Raw genomic sequence first — 20,736 nt, 5'->3', positions numbered from 1 at the left:
AACCAAGGCTGTTCAGGACATGAAAGAGCCTAGTAATGTGAGTGAGCTCAAGAGCTTCCTTGGTATGGTCAATCAACTAGGGAAGTTCATCCCAACTCTTTCCGAAAAAGACAAACCACTGAGAGATTTGCTTTCAACTAAGAATATGTGGTACTGGGGGCACGAACAACGAAAAGCGTTTTGTGGCTTGAAGCAAGAATTGTCGTCTACTCCAGTGCTACAACTCTATGATCCGAATAAACCTCAGAAGATCTCTGCAGATGCCTCATCGTATGGACTGGGAGCAGTCTTGTTACAGAAGGAAGGAGATGTGTAGATGTACAGAAGGCTGGCCAGATAGGAACCGGCTACAAGGAGCGGTGAAGCATTACTGGCCAGAAAGAGCAGTTCTGTGTGTACACAATAATCTATTACTGCGAGGCACGAGGTTAGTTATCCCTGCTAACATGAGAAATGCAGTTTTAGAGAAAATACATGAAGGTCATCAGGGAGTGGTTAAATGTAGAGAACGTGCTCGTCAGGCAGTGTGGTGGCCTGGATTAAGTAACCAGATCAGTGAGTTGGTGTTAAAATGTAGACAGTGCATACAGGAAAGAGCTAATCCGAGAGAGCCTCTGATGCCAATAGATCTACCAGACAGGCCATGGCAGAAGTTGGGAGCTGATTTGTTTACACTGAAAGAGCAAACCTATTTGTTACTTGTGGATTATTTTTCGAGATATGTAGAAATAGCTCAGCTCAGTCCAACTCGATCCGTCAATGTTATAGTGCATTTAAAGTCATTTTTTGCACGCCATGGAATACCAGAGACACTGATAACTGACAATGGTCCGCAATTTTCAGGCCAGGAAATGAAAGATTTTGCAAAAGAGTACTGTTTTGAACATGTAACCAGTAGTCCTAGGTACCCCCAGAGTAACGGTGAGGCTGAAAGGGCAGTTCAGACAGTCAAAAATCTGCTGAAAAAAGCTAGTGATCCGTATAGAGCATTGTTGGCCTACAGGAACACAGCTCTTGCGAACGGCTACAGCCCGGCTCAGCTTCTCATGGGGCGTAGACTCCGTACAACTCTACCTGTACTTCCAGAGACACTGCAGCCGTGTTTACCGGATTTGCAGCAGATACGTCACTCTGAGAGGGAGAGAAGGATGAGACAGGTTGAATGTTTTAACAAAAGACACAGAACAAGACATTTGGACAAACTGTTACCAGGAAACCCAGTCTGGATAACAGATGCCAAAGCACAAGGCAAGGTGACAGCAGTTCATACAACTCCGTGCTCCTATGTAATCAGGGGGCCACAAGGAACAATCAGAAGGAACCGCAGTCATCTTGTACCTATACCGGACACTGCAATACAGACTGAGCAACAGCAGATCCAGTCAAGTGAAGATACTACAACAGAGACAGTTTCTGAGAGTATTACACCAGTAAAACCAGGTACTGTCAGAACCAGGTATGGAAGAGAAGTAATCAAACCCAAAAGACTTGATCTGTGATGCGAAACGAGAAAAAGTCTGTTATCGTTCTAATGTGCAGAGTTATATGTTTGATATAAAATGTTTGGCACAGAAGTTTCATACGCATGCATATTGATATAATAGAAAGAACATGTAATAATATTGGTTAGCTGGAACAGAGAAAGTTTCCCGGATAAGAGTTAGTTGACCTAAAGTGATTGGTAATAATTTGGAGTGTATTTTTGTTCACTGTGAAAGTTATAACTGTAATGTGTCAACCTAACTTCAGTAAGGGGGATGTGGTGTAAACTAATGTTATTACATTGATGTATATGTGTACTGCCACCAGGGGGCAGACCATGGTCTTATGTTGATGGAAAGCTGCACTAAGGCAGCAGAGTTAGAGTTAAGTGACGGGTGTATTCGAGGTAGACGCATGGAAATAAAAGGGCTCCGTGTGAACTCAAACCAGGCATCCTCGTGTGTATGAACCCAACACAACAGGTAGAGTGGTTGTTGTTGGGAAGCCAGCAGCAGAGACTTGTGTGGGATGGGCCGTAGTATCAAACCTGAAAAATAGGTTAGATTCATTGGCCTTCCAACCCTATGCCAGCATTCTTCTGGAACCCGGTGATGGCTCTCATCCCACTCCACACATCCCTCATGTTGTTCGTCTGGAGATGATGCTGTCCTTAACTCCCAGGCAGGGCTGGTAGGCGAACTGTAGTGGATCGGTGAAGGGTCTGACCATAGGCCTTAGCTGCTCCAGGACTAGCCTCTCAAAGGTCTTCATGATATGGGACGTCAGTGCCACCGGTCTGTAGTCCTGAGGGGAGCAAGAACGCAGAGTCTTTGGCACAGGAACCAGGCAGGACGTCTTCCACAGCACAGGGACTCTGTGGAGGTGCAGGCTCAGGCTGAAGACTTGTCTAAGTACTCCAAACAGCTGATAGGCACGAGCTTTAAGCACCGTAGGGAATACACCATCAGGGCCTGCAGCTTTTCCGGAGTGGAGTCTGGTCAGCTGTCTTCTCACCAGGTCAGGAGTGAAGGACACTGTAGAGGTAAAAGTTGGGGGAGGGGTGGGGTCATCAGGTTGTGGAGGACATGATGTAGAGCAGGAGGGAAGGGTGGAGTAGGTGGATGTGGATTGAGGAGCAGACAGGGGGTCTGTAAGGAGGAAGAGTGGAGGAAGGTAGAGTGGTTGTTGTTGGGAAGCCAGCAGCAGAGACTTGTGTGGATTGAGCCGTAGTATCAAACCTGAAAAATAGGTTAGATTCATTGGCCTTCCACCCTATGCCAGCATTCTTCTGGAACCCGGTGATGGCTCTCATCCCACTCCACACATCCCTCATGTTGTTCGTCTGGAGTTTATTCTCCAGCTTTCTCATGTACTTGTCTTTAGCCTCTTTAATTTTACGCTTGATTTCCCCCTGCACTGTCCTCACCTCATCACGATTGCCATCTCTTCTTCTCATTCAGGATGGCCTTTATGTCCTTGGTGATCCATGGTTTATTGTTGGCGTAACAAGTGACTGTCCGAGCTGCAACATTGCAGTCCACACAGAAGTTGATATAGTCCGTAATACAGTCTGTGAGCCCATCGATGTCCTCCCCATGGGGCTCACAGAGTGCAGGCCAGTTAGTTAATTTAAAGCAGGCCTGCAGTACCTCGTAAGCCTCCTCCGACCACCTCCTCAGAGTCCTTGTGATCGTAGGCTTCCTCTTCACCAGAGGCACTGCTGAGAAGGCCACCTCGGCCCGTCTCATTCATTCCGATTCGAATATTTGGCAAAAAGTGAAGAGACAGTGAATTCAGAGGCAAAAACAGTTTAACATATATTCATTACAATTTGGAATTCCAAAGTGGGAGACACTTACAAGTTTTATCACAGCCGCGGATACCTTAACCTTCTCTGCCCGTGTCATAAGTGTGTCTCAACGCTTACACGTTCGTAACTTCCTTTTGAACCCACGGGCAGCTCCAGACGGGGGCTGGACCAACCTTTGCAGACCATCTGTTGCAGAACATCTGTTTCCTGACCTTTAACCGTAAATATAATCTATTACCCTAGCTCGGTTCCTGGGAGTTAACTGGAACAACATTAAAGAAACCTTGAGAAAAAGAACTTTAAAAGCGTTATCTGCTCACAAGGCCGTCATATATCTCCTTGCTCCCTCCCGTGCCTGGTACACACTTACTGAAGTCTGAATCCACCTTTTGTCCTGCATACATCCTCATCTATTTAAAGTTCAAATAGAAAACCACATACTTATAGTTTCTCATTTTATAGTATGTACAAAATTAAAAACATCACAAGTGAAAAAAAGAAAAAATTCTAACTTTTTTTTGTTTATAGCACAAAATAATTCACTGAAATAGCAGACAACGCAAAATTCCTCATTCAGTCACGTGACCCACGAGGAGCCGCTGTAGAATTCCGTGACGTCACACTAGTTAGGAGGTAGTCGGGAAGCGGTCATTTTACATAGCGTGTCAGTATTTTTTCACCTTTGCGATGGAGTTTGTATGTTTAAACGAGGACGAATACGAAGAGAGCCAACTTAATGTTAAAAACGAGGAGTGCTGTGTCCAGCCATATGCGTTTGAGCCGTTAGTTAGGCGTGAATTACGGGACAACACAGAGGAAAGTGGAGAAAGTAGGAGTAGCGATGATGACCACGCTAGTAGGCCGACAACGTCGTCGTCCGACTCAGAATCTGCCAGTGAAGAGGATATTGACCGTTCCCGTCGACTGACAAATACTGACTGGTATGTTTTTTGACTCTACGATTTTTTTTTACTTTTGAGTAGTGACCCCTCTGAGAGTGATGTCGATTTAATTACTTTTATGTCTAATTAAATTCAATTTGATGCTAATGCTAAGCTACTTCTTTCGTGTTTTTGATTTGAATTTTTAAGCAACCTCGTACTGTAGGCATAGTAGAGAAAAACTAACATTAGCCATTTGACCATTACTAATTCATATTTTTAGGTGGGTGATTATGAATCGGGATTGTTTATATTTTACAGGTGCAAATGTGGCAACTGTGTGATTATGCCCACAGTGGATGAATGCAAGTGCTGCACAGAAACGCACCTTGTTGATCAGGAAGTCGAGTCAGCTGGGCTGCAATGTATAACCTTACATGAAGGCTTTCAGGGAAACTGCCTCAACCAGTATGTCCTCAAGGCATCTTTTGTTGAATTTTTGGAGGGACATGGTCCTCTTGGAAATGATGAACCAGTAAACGAGTAAGTAGTTGAAAAATTGTTTATTGAAAATACATGTATTAGTGCTAAATTCTACTCCTACACTGCATGCACCTGTGATGTAGTTATTTTACTGTAAATTAAATGCAGTTGTTTCTGCACCTTAGGCCTATATTTTTTATTTAGAAACAGCAAAAAAACATTGAAATATAACTACATTGCTTTAGTAAAACACAAAAACAATCATTTACATGTACTTAGCAAACAAATATAACATCAATTACATTCAGAACATATCACTTAAGTAGGGCCTAGTTTAAAACAGCATTACAATAATTATGAAATTTTATTACAGGTCTATCACTTTTTGCATCATATTTTCTTTCTATTTTAGGATTTACAGGTACATTGCATATAGAAGAATGATCAGATGGATTTGGGGACGCATTGTAAAAGGAAATAGGAAAGTTCTTCCATCCTGTGCAGTAAATAAAATAAGAGAGACCTGGGAGTCAGCAGACTACACTGGTTTTAAATACCCAACTGTGTGAACCTCGACTTCCTAGTTGCCACAACTGTGAGTTTATCGACCTTGTCATATTGGTCTTTCACGTATTCAGGAGCAATTTGGGCTTCTAAATCTTGCCTTGCAACTTCATAAGAAGGTATGGCCTCCCGACGAGCCATTACTTCATCCAACAACTCATCAATGTATGCTGAAATAGAAACAATAAGCATTTCATGCATGAAAGTTGAAAAGCCAAGTGTGAAACTGAACATTATACCAAGTACACACCATAAGTACAAGGGACTTTAACTTGTTTGGCTACTGGTTCTCCTTTTTTTGCCTTTGGAAATGAGAGCTGCCACATTTCTTTTCCAGCTTTGTTCTTAGCCTGCTGTCTGTTGGAATTCTCATTGAAATGGAGAATGGCAAGCATCAATCTGTAACAGAAATTTTCATGATGAAATAATACTTGGAATTAGGATGACAATATGTCAGTTAAGTTATTATTCATTCAGGATTTAAGCAACCTACCTGGCATTCATACTGTGGTAGAAGAAGTGCAAGAACTTTGGTGCAAAGAAGCACACCACCTTGTGGTAGCTTTCAACACTTGACGTCTGCACATGAGGTGACAATTTACCAATGTCGGCAAGCAGAGTACGGTTAGTGACAATTGATTTCACCTCAACGTGGGCCCTTGAACCTGCAGTGATTGTAAAGGAAGTATTATGAAAAGCCCTTAGGAGATTGACTTTTGAGAAAGCTGAAAATAATTTTTCACCTTCTGCAATCCACTCTCTGTCCTCTACCAACTCATCATGTGCACAGGTTGGAAAGTTCTCAAATGGGTGTTCATGGATGTCTACAATGTGGTTCATCACCGACTTCCACTTGGCCACAACCAGCTCAGCATTTCCATCACTGCTTGCCCCACACCAATATACATGGTTGGAGATGCTGTGGATCCACGGTGAGATGGTGTGACATAACTTTTTCTTTGATGATGCGTCAAGCTTTTTGTAATACCTGGAAGATGTAAATGTGTATTATATAATTATCCATATATAATATCCATATTTCTAACCTTACATAACTATAACTATATATATATATATATATGGTTAGAAATATGGATATATTATCATTGTAAACATTTACCTACTTTTTTTGCCATGATTGATATAATTCAAGCCATTCTGCCTACCTTTTGCTATATGCCAGGCATCAAACCAGTGATTAATTGATGGATAAATCTTGCGCATAAACTTTTTAACACTGGAATGACGGTCTGTTGTCAAGTCAGTAACAGTGACTCCAGCATCTTCTAGGAATTGAAGTGACCTCTTTAGGCCTTCCAACTCCATTGCATATGAGTTTTTCACTTCTGTACACTGAAAAAATGGTTAAGTATAATATTAGTTAATCTATAATCCTGTAATTGAAAGAGTACTCAATTAAAAACCACGCTAACATGACGTTCACTAAATCCAATATATATTGTTTGTTAAAGGCATACTATGCAACATTTTTCAGTTAATTAATGTTTTCCATACCATTTTGGATGATTAAATGAGTCATTTCAAGTTGAACAAAGGTTTTCTCGGCCGCCCTGGGGGTCTGTGGGGGAAATACCGCACTTGCAATTGCAAGAGCCCTCGGCCCGCACACACAGAAGTCTCGCTTTACGGTGAGAACTCCATGTGTTTTTGCCCTGCCATTCACTATATGCACGCGCGAAAGCAACAACAAAGAACCGCGTGTTAACATCAAATAAACATGCAAGCATATCGAGTTTTATTATTATTGTTATTATTATTATTTTATTTTATTTTTTTATGTTGGCGAGTCACTACCGCGGCGGCCGAGGCTGCGGCTTGGCGAGGCGGTGGCGGTAGCGTCTCGCCAACATAAAAACATAATAATAATAATAATAATAATAATAAAACTGGCGAGGCGGCGGCCGCGGCTTGGCGAGGCAGCCGCCTCACCAAGATAGCGCTATGGGAAGCTTGATGTTCATACCTTAACTGTGTTAGTCATTGTTTGTACTGCCACTTTTTGTTGCGTTCGCCTGTCTGATAAGCTCAAAACAACCGCGCCTGGCTTGACGGAGGAACCAGAACAGCTGAGCATCTTTATGACAGTGCACTTTTACTTTCGCCCTCTGGGGGGAGCCTCGCTGGAAAATCAACCCCGGTTGCATAGTATACCTTTAACTTTTGTGGACTCAGATGTTGGTTTACTCACAAAAACCATGGTATCAAATAAGAATCTGGGTATTTTAACAGCACAACCTTACCTGTACAAGCTGCATGTCCAACACTTTGGAGGTGTCCATGTCCATAAGGGAGTAGCTACCGTACTTGGCAGTGTGCCCTGGTGAGCAGCATCTGGCATCTCCACCTAATCTGACTTCGCTCCTTTTTTTGACATCACAGATGAGCAGCTCTTGCTTTTTTGACCAGAGACTATTCACAGCTGGAATAAGGTATGCCTTCTGTATGTTATAATAAGTACTGACGCAGAATGTTGAAATCATCATAAATTTAAAACAATTGACTGCCTTCACAGTACTACATCCACTAAACATTATGGAAGCGGCTAGCTGTAAGTTGCCAAGTGGCATGGTGCCATGTGATGGCTGACTTTTCCAGGTCTTCACATGAGAGGGGTCAACACTACACTGTGATGTCAAGGTCACCATGGTGCCCGATACCTTTGTAGATATTATTTTGCAGGCATTCCCAAATAAAAAACACAAGGCTAGGAGGGACTGAAGACACGATTCGAAGACTATGAACTTCCTCTCTCTCATAGGGGTGTGAGTATATTCTCTAAACAAAAAAAGATAAATACAAAATTTAATGATCACAATTTTAAATTAATCCATTGTGTTATTTGATGTTTTTACTTACTCATCGCTCATTTCCATTTCAAAATCTCGGTCAGAGTCTTTATCTTCCTCAGGAATGTAGTCTAAATCACCATCATCATCATCAGCAGCAGCAGCACTACTGTCGTCTGAAAAATCCACTTCCATTGAAGAACAGTTCTTTTCAACCGAGTTGCCGAGCTTAACCTGGCAGGAAAAATCCTTTGCTCTTGAAAGCAGGCTTTGGGTCCCACGATGACATTTGGCAACTGGAGTGACATGCCAGGATTTTGGAGTTTGACATGATCTAGTGCATTTCACAACTGTTTCAGTCTGTGACATTTTATTCTGAAAATTAATAAAAAATGAAATGTTTACAATTCTGAAAATAAGTTTTCAAAAGATCTTTGGGTCGGGATTTATAAAATTCTAATTCCCAAGTCTTTTGTAGAGAAAATTAAGTTTTATGGAAGGAATTTTTAAATTTATATTGGACCCAGTCCTACATACCATTCCAGTTGACATTGTCTGTACACATGCATGGGTGGTCAGAGGTAGTTCAAAAGACACATTAGGCTTGGCATTCGTTGAGATGTCGGTTTCATAGCAAGCCTCTGCATCATCCGACGACTCCATTTGACATACACTTGCCTCATAAGCTTGTAGAGCACAGCTAACTGTCTGAAATATATGTAATGGAAGAGATTACAGTGGATAAAATATATATATATATATATATATATATATATATATATATATATATATATATATATGCGCAAAGGATTTGGTTTTAAAAGTTTGTCTTTATTTGGCAGTGCCTACATGAATTGACATCTAATCTCTCTGTTTCTGTAGAACCTGTCCGTGGACCTCGAGCCCCAGAAGGCGGCCCTACAGTCCTTGACCAGCAATGTTACGTTCAAGAAAACCGGAGAACTGGAGGACAAAATTATAAAAATAAATCAGCTACTCCTGATTCTTCCCATAGTCCAAATAAACGGGTTACTCTTAATTGTGTTTGTGTGCATTTGTCACTGGGATGAACTAGCAACCTGCTAGCAACCCCCTCTTTCTCTCTAGCATGGAAAAGCAGGTGTAGAGACTTGATGGAAAGGTAAAGCTTCAACAAATACATACTTGCTAGCTATATTAATGTTAATATATTTAATTTAGATTTTTTTATATATATTTTTAATTTAAAAATTTATATATTTCAATGTTTACCTCAGCTCGTTGACGTTTTTCATAGGCCGACGTTCGACGTTTTTTCACCGTGTCCGTGGGCTCGGGGTGCCCCATTTTCAGGGTAGGAATGGCATCTGGTTTAAGCTGTAATTTTGATATTTGAATCCGATTGATGCTGCGAGATCAGGATTGACGACAAAAGAATCTGCCGTGAAGTAATCAGCACACAGTTTGCTGTATCGGCTTGGACACCACAGATTGTCCGGTTGATGTCTGTCTAATCTATTTACTTTTCGGATCCAAATTTGAAGCAAAACCGGGTCCTTCGGATAATTAAACATTGCTTTTCCCGATCCAAAGCCATTTCTACAATTGGCAGCAGTACAATACACCATTGTAATGACTTTTTAACGATCCTTTTAGACTACTTAACAATGCGTGAAGTAGTGGTTTTTGATAGCCGCTTGAGGACGTTTGACTACCGTGACATCACAGCTGTTTTCGTCACGTGACTGCTCTCGCCGGATTCTCGGATCCTGGAGGCGCGCAGCATACTGTGAAACTCTCTCGATTTTTATTACATGTAGCATTTTTAACGCGATTTCGACCAGCCACATAGATAAAAAAACGATAGTCTATCATCATACACAATAAAACTGCTCTAGGTGCACTCCTTTGTATTTGACCTTTAAGTTACTGGGTTAAAGTTAACATCTGTATTACTTTAAACTACACTATGATATATAAGTGATTATATATTTTCATAACAATTCCCCCTTTGGACTCTCAAAAAGAGAGTTCACAAAAATGCAGGTACTGAATATAGAAGCATAAAAATAAGAATGTGAGACACAGAAAAAACACCCCTGTGATTCTGGTAAACATATTGGGGCAAAACATCATAAACATAGCATGCAGGAATTAACATTAGCAAGTCAAACAAATCAAAATCAACACAGTGAAATAAATCAGAAAAACTTAAATGAATAAGTCATAATTAGCATGAAAAATGTAAAAGTACTACCAAACCATACTACAGTAACTAATAGGTAGGGATGGGAATCGAAAACAGGTTCCTGTTCAGAACCGGTTCCGTGTTTTTCAATTCCGTGGCACCGTTTGGCAGCTCGCTTAACGATTCTCTTTTCGATTCCGTTGTGCTGCGGCTCTGAGCAAGTTACGCAAGTTACATCACTTTTTACGCAAGTTACGTCACGTTTTTTACGTAAGTTACGCACACGGCATTCAGTAAGCAACTACGACATGACCAGGCGAAAAACCAAAAAAAAAAAATGCCGCCCCATCGGGGGAAGCGGTCGAAAGTTTGGTTTAATTTTAAGGAAGAGAAAGATGGCAACGAGGCGCTTTGCAATCATTGCAAAATGGCATATACATCCGTGGGAGGAAATAGATCCAACAAGCAGAAACACCTGCGCACACAATATGGCATACAATTTAATGAATGCCGTGTTTTTGATTCTTACCGGACAGAAGCTAAAGTTACGACCAGTATGGAAGGCGACTCTGGTGGTAAGTAGCTAGTTTTACATCAGTGGCTGTGCTTAATGTGGTGCCCAGTAAATCATATGCCATCTCTGGAAATAAACCAATTTCCTACCTGTCTTTGGGGTTATTAAGGGAGTGTGCCTTTCTCGTTAATCCAGCCCTTCATTGGTAGCATGTTTAATTAGAACTACTGGTAGCTGGAATTATTACATGATTCTAGCTATTGCAATGGATGTAACAAAACATGCTACAAAGTTGCTCCGCAGTTCAGGGAGCGAGAGAAAGGTGACACTTGTTTATTTAAATCAGGGGGAGATGAGTTTATTTCCCAAAATTGTACAGTAATGCTTTTTCATTAAATGGATGGCTTCTCCTTTAGATTTAGATGACTGAGGTTATCTAAAGAGAGATTAATAAGCAACTGTCACAACAAACTTACATTTTCTTGTATTCTAAACAACTCATCTACTGTATTTAAGTTTGTTCTTATATTCCTTTTCTTATTTAAACAAAGATAAATGTTACTCCAGTTGCACATTTGCTGTGGACATTTTGACCTTGTTAGTTTGTAAGGTCGTGTGATAGTTAAGTAAACAAAGTTGATGCTCATCATCAAACTGTTTGTACTCCTTTTTTCCCCAAATTGGAATCGAAAAGAGAATCGAAAAGGAATCGAATCGTTTCACAGAATCGATAAAGGAATCGGAATCGTGAAAATCTTTTCAATTCCCAACCCTACTAATAGGGCAGTATCACAAAATTAAACACATGCAAAACAGTATATAGTCATAAAACAACACAAAATCAAACGGGATAATACCTGAAAAATCTCATTATATCAACCCATGATACTGAACCAACTCCAATCTTACATCCTTCAGAGGAGGCTATGACACCTGTAACATCTAAGTATTGGGAGAAGACGAGGAAAGTGTGCCCTTCTCAATAGTAGTTACAATAAATCGAACAGCGAGAGTTCTCAAACAGGGAACACAGCAGCAGCCACACGTAACCAAAATTGCCAAAAACACTGACAAAGAAAGCATCATAGAAATAATCAAATTCTTCCATTTACCCAGAGCCTGTGTCAGCCATTTATCCAAAGGATTGTCTATTCCTGATTGTTCGTGCATCGTTTTACTCAGAGTCCTCAAACCTTCTAAAGCTTTAGTCACCAACCCACCCAGTGCTGTATTATTAGGAATGAACGTACAACACATATCTCCAAACATGTCACAAACACCCCCTTTTTCCGCCAAAAGCATATCCAGTGCCATCCTATTCTGAACAGCCATAAGAGAGGTTGGAGCTAATTTTTCAGCAAGACCCTCAACAGCATCTCTAGTCAGATTAGACACATGTAACACATTGTAATGTATGTAATTAATTCAATCAGCATTCTTATCAGGAGTAATCCAAAGGAATATGGATTCAAACCCTGCTGCAACCTGATCTGCCAACTTATATCTGTCGGGAACCCCCTGGGCACGCCGATTGCATCTATGTATGTAGGAGAATTACCAGCCAAATCAAACTCAGAACTGCGCTTAATTTTATGTAACAGGTGTTCCTGGTTTAACCCTGGTCCCATTAACAACAGTGGTGCCACCAACCTTACCATGGCACACACACCCACAGAGCCGAAAGGGATTCGGACAAACAACTGTCGCCCACCACAATAATAATACAAACCAGCTCTCGTCCATGAACCTATGCCTTGAAAATGAAAATAAAATTTACACCACTCCGATGGAATCACGCCTAACATTGATAAATCCTCTGTCCCTTCCTCTGTAAAGTTAAAGCACACATACTGCTTAGTGTGATTACCAGGAGTAAAGGGCCCAGGTATAGTGTAATTGTTTATAGGAGGGAAAAGATCATGATAGTACTCACACCCTCAGAGCGGCCTTTTGTCAGCTCTAAAATGCAATCATACCCTGTAGGATCCTCAAAAGGAAATAAAGGTGCTGGTTCTGTTGTTAAAATTGGCCTAGCCACGGCACATGCAACACAGCTCTCAGCCGTATACCGTCTGGCAGTCTGAGCCATCCAAGAAACCCACAAATTGCATCTCCTGACCATCTCCTGACCCTGAAATGGTCAGGATAATGGGATTAACACCTTGTACTACCTGACGATGGCCTTTGGTAAGGGTCAATGCTTGTTGTAGTAATTTATCAAACCCACCATGGCGCACTGGAACGGCCTCATTTCCGGTGTGCCACCTCATATAAATCCAGCGGTAGCACCAAGGTATGGGGGAGTCAGGAATCCCCTTCGGCAACACACAAGCATAAACATCAGATTCCTGCCAGATTGATGGGTCGCCCCCACAATTTACCACTGAACATAAATCAAATTCAAATACAACCCTTGTTCCTAAGGTGTAATGTAGTTCAATATCACAATATTGAGTCAGACAATCATCTTTATCCTGAATGGCCCGCTCCTGATGCCTGATAGGATCAGCAGCACCTGTTTCTTGAATAACAATGCTCAAAACAAACATGCCCAACATAAGAATCAGAATCCATAAATCCAAAGTCAGCTTCCGCTGAATTAACCCAGTACCCAATTTCCGCTCCATGTTTAACTTCACACAACAACCGGAATATTCTGTATTTAAAAAATAATCGAATCTGTAGATCAGAGTACACTTACTCCCACACCTAAAAAAAGAATATTATGACAAAATATGAAAAAACAACCCTCTTTTGAGATCAAACAAATCCTAAAACTATTACTACCTTACCATGAAGGTCCTTCACCGGCAAATGTAACCTAATAACAGTGTTTTAGCCCAAACAAATCAAAGTATTATAGAAATATAAGATCAAAAAACATTGTAAAAAGTAAATCTATATCCCAACATTTGTTTTATTTAAATCTAGAAAGATAAAAAAAACATATAAAATCACAAAAACGTTTACAAGGTTATCGTTTCTTTGTTTTTTTTTTCACAATGACATCAACTTCTTCCTTCCAGATGTTCTTAGAAGAAGGGTGACGCCCCACAGCCACTCAATACAACCATGATGAATCTTCAGGCTGGATCTTCATCACACAGGTAGACTGCCTGTGGTGTCAAGAACAAGAGGGCTTTATTCTGAGTCGGGTTCTATTCACAGCTGACTGAGCCCAATCAGCTGATCCGCTCCTTTAAACTTCCTGAACCTCCGTCAACGACCTCTGAGGTTCTGCTGCTGGTGCACACTGGCTCCACTGAAACCACGTATTACCTTTTCCTCCCAACCTCACCACATGTGAGATTCTCTCGATCACCTTGAAGGGTCCCGTGAACCTCGGCTCTGACCACTTTCTTTTGATGACCTTGAGCCAAACCCAGTCAACGGCTGGAGATGGTGTTCCTCCTTCTCCTTCCTCGGGATGTCACCATATCCTGGTGTACGCCTCCAGCACAGCCTGCAACTGTGAAAAGTACTCCTTACTTGTCAGACTCTGCAAGTCGCCTACAGTTCCCGGTGATCGACGTTGGGGCCCAGGAAAGCTTCTTCCCATCTCCAGCTCGTAAGGAGTAAATCCTGTGGTGGAATTAACCGAAGACCTGAGTGACATCAGAGCGAGAGGCAAGGCATCAACCCATGATAGTTTTGTCTGTGCACAGATTTTAGCCAACTTATTTTTCAAGTTCAGGTTCATCCTCTCCACTTTGCCTTGTGATTGGGGGTGATACACAGTGCCAAACCTGTGTGTGAGCCCGAAACTGGACTCCACTCATTGCAGGTCCTGTTTCTTGAAGTGGGTTCCATTGTCAGTCCTTATCTTTTCAGGCAACCCGTGCCTGGGAATGTAACGGTTAATGAGGCATTTTATCACAGTTTTGCTATCCTCTCTTCTAGCAGGCCAAGCCTCTGGCCACCCTGTAAAAGCATCCACACACACCAACAAATACTTAAAGCCTCCAGCAGGGGTCACCATGTCTGTATAATCAAGAATCACGTCCTTCCCAGGAACTGTGATCAAAGGAAATCTTCCCTGCAAAGTTTCAAAGACACCCACATGTCCAACACCATGTGCCTCAGAAAAAAGCTCCTGTTTCAAAACTGGAGGAAAAAACAGTCTGCCATCTGGCCCTCTCCAGCAACCTTCCTGCTCTGAGGCTCCTTTGAGACTCCACATATTCTTCTCCTCCGGAGCTGCTCTGCTCTGCAACTGTTTGATGTTCCTCATGCTCAACTCTTCTCTCAGCTCCTCTTCCACCGTCACTATCATCATCTTAGGCGCATATCCAGCGGCTGCTTTGGCAGCCTGGTCTGCAGCCTGATTCCCTAATGCAATGTCTGAATTACTGTTATCTTGTCCTGTGCACTTCATCACAGCAATTCTGGCCGGTAATAACAAAGCATCGGCCAGCTCTCTCATTTCCATCTCGTGTTTTATGGGTTCTCCCCCCGCTGTCAAAAATCCTGCTCTCAACCACTGACATAACTCCACATGAACTGCACTTGTTGCATATGCTGAATCTGAATATACATTTACCTCTTGTTGTTCTGCCAACTTTAATGCCTCAATCACTGCTATGAGCTCTGCTCTCTGTGCTGACTAAGGTCCGTGTAACATTTCTGCCTTCCTTGTTACAAATCCTGAGTCTGTTTGCTCCACTACGGCATAGGCTGCTTTCAATCCTTCCCTTTTATGTCTGAAACAACAGCCATCTGTGAACAACTGTTTCACCTGTGGGCCTTCAATAGGACTGGCTTCTAGATCTGGTCTTACCTCCTCCATCCTGGAAACCAATTCTTCACATTGATTGGGTTCACTATCCGTCATGCTATCTGCCATGTTTATACCTTCATGTGTAAACGTGATGTTGGGTTCTTCCAAGATTTTGGACAGCCTGTGTTGTCTGAGTGCAGTCATAGTGAAGCTTTGTGAATTCACATAAGCCACAACACTGTGAGTTGTCAAAAATGGCTAGACTGTGTCCCATGACTAAATGTGCAGTCTTTTGAATCATTCTGGCTATTGCTGCTACATATTGTGTGCACTGGGGGTGACGTTTTTCCATGTTGTCCAACATTACTGATATATACATCAACCTTTCCGCTCGCCTTCCTTCCTCTGAAACAAAATGCCATTTCGAGCAAATTTTGTTGCAGAAACATCAAGAAAAAATGGGATAGAGTAGTCTGGAAGAGTCAATTCAGCAGCAGATGCAAGTCGTTGTTTAAGCAGAGCAAATGCTTCTTCCGCTTCCTGAGTCCAAACCAAAACATTGTTTAGTTTTCTCATACCTTGCGCCTTCACGAGGTCCCTCAAAGGCTGCGTCAGGTCTGCATAGCCGGGAATATAGTTATGGCTGTAACCAGTCAATCCCAGAAAAGACAGCATGTCTTTGAAGCGCAGCGGTTTAGGATGTGTCAAAATGCTCTGCTTATGACTGGAGGACATGCTGGTTGTTCCTGCAGAGATGACACGGCCCAGGAAAGAAACCTGTTTTCTGGCAATTTGCAATTTATGCCTACTGACCTTGAACCCATGTTCATGGAGGTGTCTCAGAACCAGCTCTGTAGCCTGAAGGCTACATATCGTCCACATACTGAATAAGGGTGGTGTTTCTTGGCAGTGGACATGTCTGCAAAACATCTTTCAAAACCTGATTAAAGATACCTGGTGATAGGGCAAATCCCTGTTGCAGTCTGGTGTAACGCAGCTGCCGACCTTTATAAGTGACTGAAAAAACGTCTCTGCATTCTTCAGCTAAAGGAAGACAAAAAATTGCGTTCGCCAAGTCGATACATGTGTACCACTTCTGGGAGGGCTCCAAACTGGAAATGGCCACATATGGGTTAGGTACAGGAATTGTAGGTGTCTGCAAATCAGAATTTACGGCTCTAAGATCACATGCCATGCGATATTTACCAGTGTGTTTCTTTTCCACTGGCAAAATGGGTGTGTTCCAGGCTGAGACAGAGGGTTCTAATACTCCAGCTGTCAAAAGGCCCGTGATGGTGTCAGCGATGCCTTCCTCCGCTTGAGGTTTATGTGGATACTGATTCACCCAAATAGGAGAGTCAGTTGCAACCTGAAATGAAACTGGAGCACATGAAACTAATCCCACGTCCGTGGGACTGGTTGCCCAGAGTTGTGATGGGACAGCATCCAACATCTCAACTGCTTCATGGTGGTCGGTACGTTCTCTGCCATGGTGTCGAGTCAAAAGCTCATGTTTCAAAAGAACTTTGTCAGTTACATCACAGACAATCTGATAAGTGTTTGTGGAATTTGAAAACAGCAAACCTGCGACGCTGGTAGGTGCCCAATCAGTGGTCTGGAGGGAACGCTTAACCATACCGCCCAAGATCTTAGCCTGATGCTCAGAATGGAGAGAAAGAGAAATATGAGGAAATGCTTTATCTGACATCATATACCATTGCTGTTGTTCAGGAGTTAACATCACCGCGGCTGCCACCCCATATGTTCTTAGATGTGACTGTCCGTGCGTTACCTTCAAGTTCTGCAGCAAATGATTCCTGATACCAATCTGTGTGATTCCTGTCGTAGGACAGAGTGACGTGTGGCGGATCCGGGGGAGTCAGGTAGCAACTTATGCTTTGAATGCAAGGCTTCCAAAGCTGGAACACTGAGAGAACACCAGCTTCAGCAGGTTCTGTTAAGAGTCCCCAGTAGATGTCAGCAAACTCTTCCCTCACGGGTCGAACCAGATATTGTCCATCCTGGAAAATGTGACCACATGCTAGGGAAGAACTGTCTGGAAAGGTAACAGTCAAACCTTGAGGTCCACAAAGCACTGCGGCTCCCAGTTTAACCAACAAGTCTCTTTCCTTCAAATTGACAGGTGTAGAAGGAGACCATATGTCGACAGCACAGAGGCAGATGGCTGGTTGATAATAGTGGAACATGTGGCTCCAGTGTCGACTAAAAAGTTCATGTGATCCTCTCCAACTTTCGCTGGCAGCGTGGGGTCTGCGGTACTCATGCTGTTGGAGTCATTATCAGGGATGTGTCAAAATTGTCCATAAAAGTTTTCCCCGTGCTAGGTGTACTGACCTTGCAGATGCAGGGCCATATTAGGGTTCGGTGGCACAATCTCACCTCTCTGTGGGGCAAGACAATCCCTCGCCCAGTGCCCAACTTGTCCACAGTTGAAGCAAATGTCGACAGGTTCTCTCCCAGGTCCGCCATATCCACCTCGTCCTCTCAGACCACGGCCCCAACCTGACCGTACACGCTGTCCACCAAACCGCCATCTGAATCCACGTGCAGAACCCGCAGATCTGTAATTACATGGAGGATAAAAAACAGGAGGGGGGATGCCTCCCCCTTGCATTGAATTAAACTGAGGTGTCACTATCGGGGATGGAGCCCCAGGGGATGCAACTGCTGAGACCATAACATATTCAGTTTTGTTTGGTTTACATTTAGTCAACTGACGTTTTGTGTCTAATAATTGCAATCTGATTAATTGATCATGAATGTCCTCTTTCTCTTGTTTTTTTCTTTTTCTCTGCATCCTGAGCAACTTGCAAATGATGTACAAGATGTTTTTCCCAGCAAGCATACTCACAACCAGGCATCTCAGGATTCTGTTACACAAAAGGCCTAGAACAGCTCTAAAATCACCCAAAGCCAGTTTAGTTCCTTTAGTTAGATTATCGAGTTCGACAAGCCACAATCTGCCACCAGCTGCGATACTAGGCAATTTATCCACCAGGGCTTGCACATAGCCAAATGAGTAAGGGAGATACTTTTCTGTTCCCATATTATTTTGTAATATAGGCATCTGCACTAGTGGGACCTTGAGAACGAGTTGTCATTGAATGCATGCTGTGAAAGCTATCCTTTAAATTTCTCCTCACACCACGAGTGCGTCATGCCCTCTGTCTCCTGGCAAATTCTGCTTCTTCAGTAGAATGATACAACCCATTATTATCAACCATGTCTTCTTCAGCATGCATTTCTCCATCTAAGGAGAAATCCAACAGTGGCAGATTTAACAATTCAGTGGAGCCGTCCTCCTGCCAAATACCTTTAAGCGACATTTTAACATTAATCTCAGGTTCTGATGAACGTGGGTTATTAAACCTGACATCAGTCAAAGCTGCTGGTGATCTAATTCCTGTTTTATTAAGATCGACGGGATTTAAACCTGTTGCTTGTTGTGTGTCCTCTGAAGATACAGAAGAACAGCCCCTAGGGGGCGATCTTACTCCAGGTTCCTGAGCCTGCAACGCATCCTCCTCAGGGCCTGCTTTCGTCATCTGAAAAATGGGATGGGAAATAGGTACATCAACAGACTGAGACGAGTTCTCGCGAGCAGCTCGAGCAAGAAAAGACTCACATGACTTCAAAGGGGTGGGGGATATGGGTGGAGCATTAAATGACGTATGTATTCCGGGAGCGTTTATATCATTAATTCTCCGCCCCTTACATCCAGGACTGGATACAACCCAGCAGTGAGTTTGCTAAAGCAATGTCGGACTCCGTAATTTTCTCTGGTCCCCTGCCTGATCTGACCAGTGATGACATGTTTAGCCGCATGTCATCATTCAACCGCTGGTTGTCTAGGTGGTGTCCTGAAAACGACCTGGGCTACATTGATAACTGGAGAACTTTCTGGGGAAAACCTGGTCTGATCCGGAGAGATGGCATCCATCCTACTTTGGATGGTGCTGCTCTTCTTTCTAGAAATCTGGCCGGATTTATTAGTTCTCCTAAATGCTGACAACCCAGGGTCCAGACCAGGAAGCAAAGCCGTAGTTTAACACACATCTCTGCAGCTTCTGTACTGTTACCCATCCATTATCCTATTGAGACGGTGTCTTTCCCATGGCCAAAACTTAACAGATCAAAAACTTATCTAAAAGGAACAAATCATAAAAACCTAATAAAAATCAATATGGTTCACCTTGAACCTAAAAATAAAACAATTAAATGTGGTCTATTAAATATAAGGTCTCTCCCTCCAAAGACTTTGTTAGTTAACGAATTGATTTCTGATAAACAGATTGATTTGTTTTGTCTCACAGAAACCTGGCTACAAGAGAACTACGTTAGTATAAATGAGTCAACTCCCTCCAATTATTCAAATTTCCACATTCCCAGATCTGTGGGAAGAGGAGGAGGAGTGGGAACCATCTTTCAGTCTGAGAACAGTCTGCCGTGACAGCTCCGAGAACTTTCTGTCTCCACGCCGACTGGGTCTTTTTGTCTAAATTTTCATGAGTTTCAACAAAACCCATCAGCACCTCTACCTGTTCACCCAAGGGCTTCCAAGGGGCAGATCCCCATGCGTCGTCCTGAAACTCCTGGTCAAATACTCCTACCATGACCCTGGCTATTGTTACAGGCTACACACAGCTTCCTAACTCAGTACTTTTCCACAGTAAAATCAACACGTGCTAAGCTATTCACAGCCAAACATACGCATGCGTAACCACCCGCTCACACACACACGAGACTTCGAAGCCGCGGACACACACAGAGACAGACTCACGCCGGAGCCGCGGACCGCTCCTGATTTTCACAACATGGATGCCATTCTTACCAAAACAAACTTGTTAAACAAAACAAAACAAACATAGACGAAAGACAGCAGCGCGCACAGAAGGACCTCAGCGTCCTGTCCGTATCAGCGGAACACTATATTAAAAATTCACCTTGTCTAACCGCTGTGCATTCAGAATGCACAATCTCTATTTATTCTATAAAAAGCTCACTTTTAGGGTCTTGCTGCTCTTAGCCTCTGTAGTATCAGGCTATTGGTGGATAGGAACCTTTGTGCTGTATTGGGTTGAAGGGGGACAGAATTAAAGTGTACCTACTAAGTTGAAGACTTGTCACGCGTGCTTCTGTGTCGCCTCAATATATTGCTAAATACACATATCGGAGAACAGAACATGGTGTCAGAAGTATAGACTACTTAGCAAAGAGAAAACTGATGGCTGAAAAAAAATAATAATAATAATACAACGTCATGAACCAGTTTCAAGTCGCCCCGCCAGAA

The 20,736-nt window shown here is 42.6% G+C and overlaps 2 long non-coding RNA genes and 1 pseudogene across 6 annotated transcripts; 1 reads left to right on the top strand and 2 right to left on the bottom strand.

Moving 5' to 3' along the window:
- Window positions 1–3,788: 3,788 nt before the first annotated feature.
- On the top strand, window positions 3,789–8,983 carry LOC118559397. 5 transcript variants are annotated; one of them, XR_004928831.1, is made up of 6 exons: window positions 3,789–4,233; window positions 4,495–4,716; window positions 5,069–5,251; window positions 6,011–6,160; window positions 7,621–7,670; window positions 7,754–7,923. It is a non-coding gene; the product is annotated as an uncharacterized LOC118559397 (long non-coding RNA). The 5 variants fall into 5 exon arrangements; XR_004928832.1 differs by lacking the exon at window positions 7,754–7,923 and adding an exon at window positions 8,910–8,983 and having other exon boundaries at window positions 3,790–4,233; window positions 6,011–6,152; XR_004928829.1 differs by having other exon boundaries at window positions 3,791–4,233; window positions 6,011–6,152.
- On the bottom strand, window positions 5,247–5,854 carry LOC118559398. The gene is made up of 3 exons (XR_004928833.1): window positions 5,714–5,854; window positions 5,471–5,619; window positions 5,247–5,390 (listed from the first exon to the last, which is right to left on the bottom strand). It is a non-coding gene; the product is annotated as an uncharacterized LOC118559398 (long non-coding RNA).
- Window positions 8,984–13,907: 4,924 nt separating the features above from the next.
- LOC118559373 lies at window positions 13,908–16,878 on the bottom strand (annotated as a pseudogene).
- Between the last annotated feature and the right edge of the window lie 3,858 nt (window positions 16,879–20,736).

The sequence above is a fragment of the Fundulus heteroclitus genome, unplaced genomic scaffold (assembly GCF_011125445.2).
Source record: "Fundulus heteroclitus isolate FHET01 unplaced genomic scaffold, MU-UCD_Fhet_4.1 scaffold_28, whole genome shotgun sequence".
Classification (NCBI taxonomy): domain Eukaryota; kingdom Metazoa; phylum Chordata; class Actinopteri; order Cyprinodontiformes; family Fundulidae; genus Fundulus; species Fundulus heteroclitus.
Note: the sequence above shows the minus strand (reverse complement) of the source record. Positions and strands in the feature narration are given on the sequence as shown.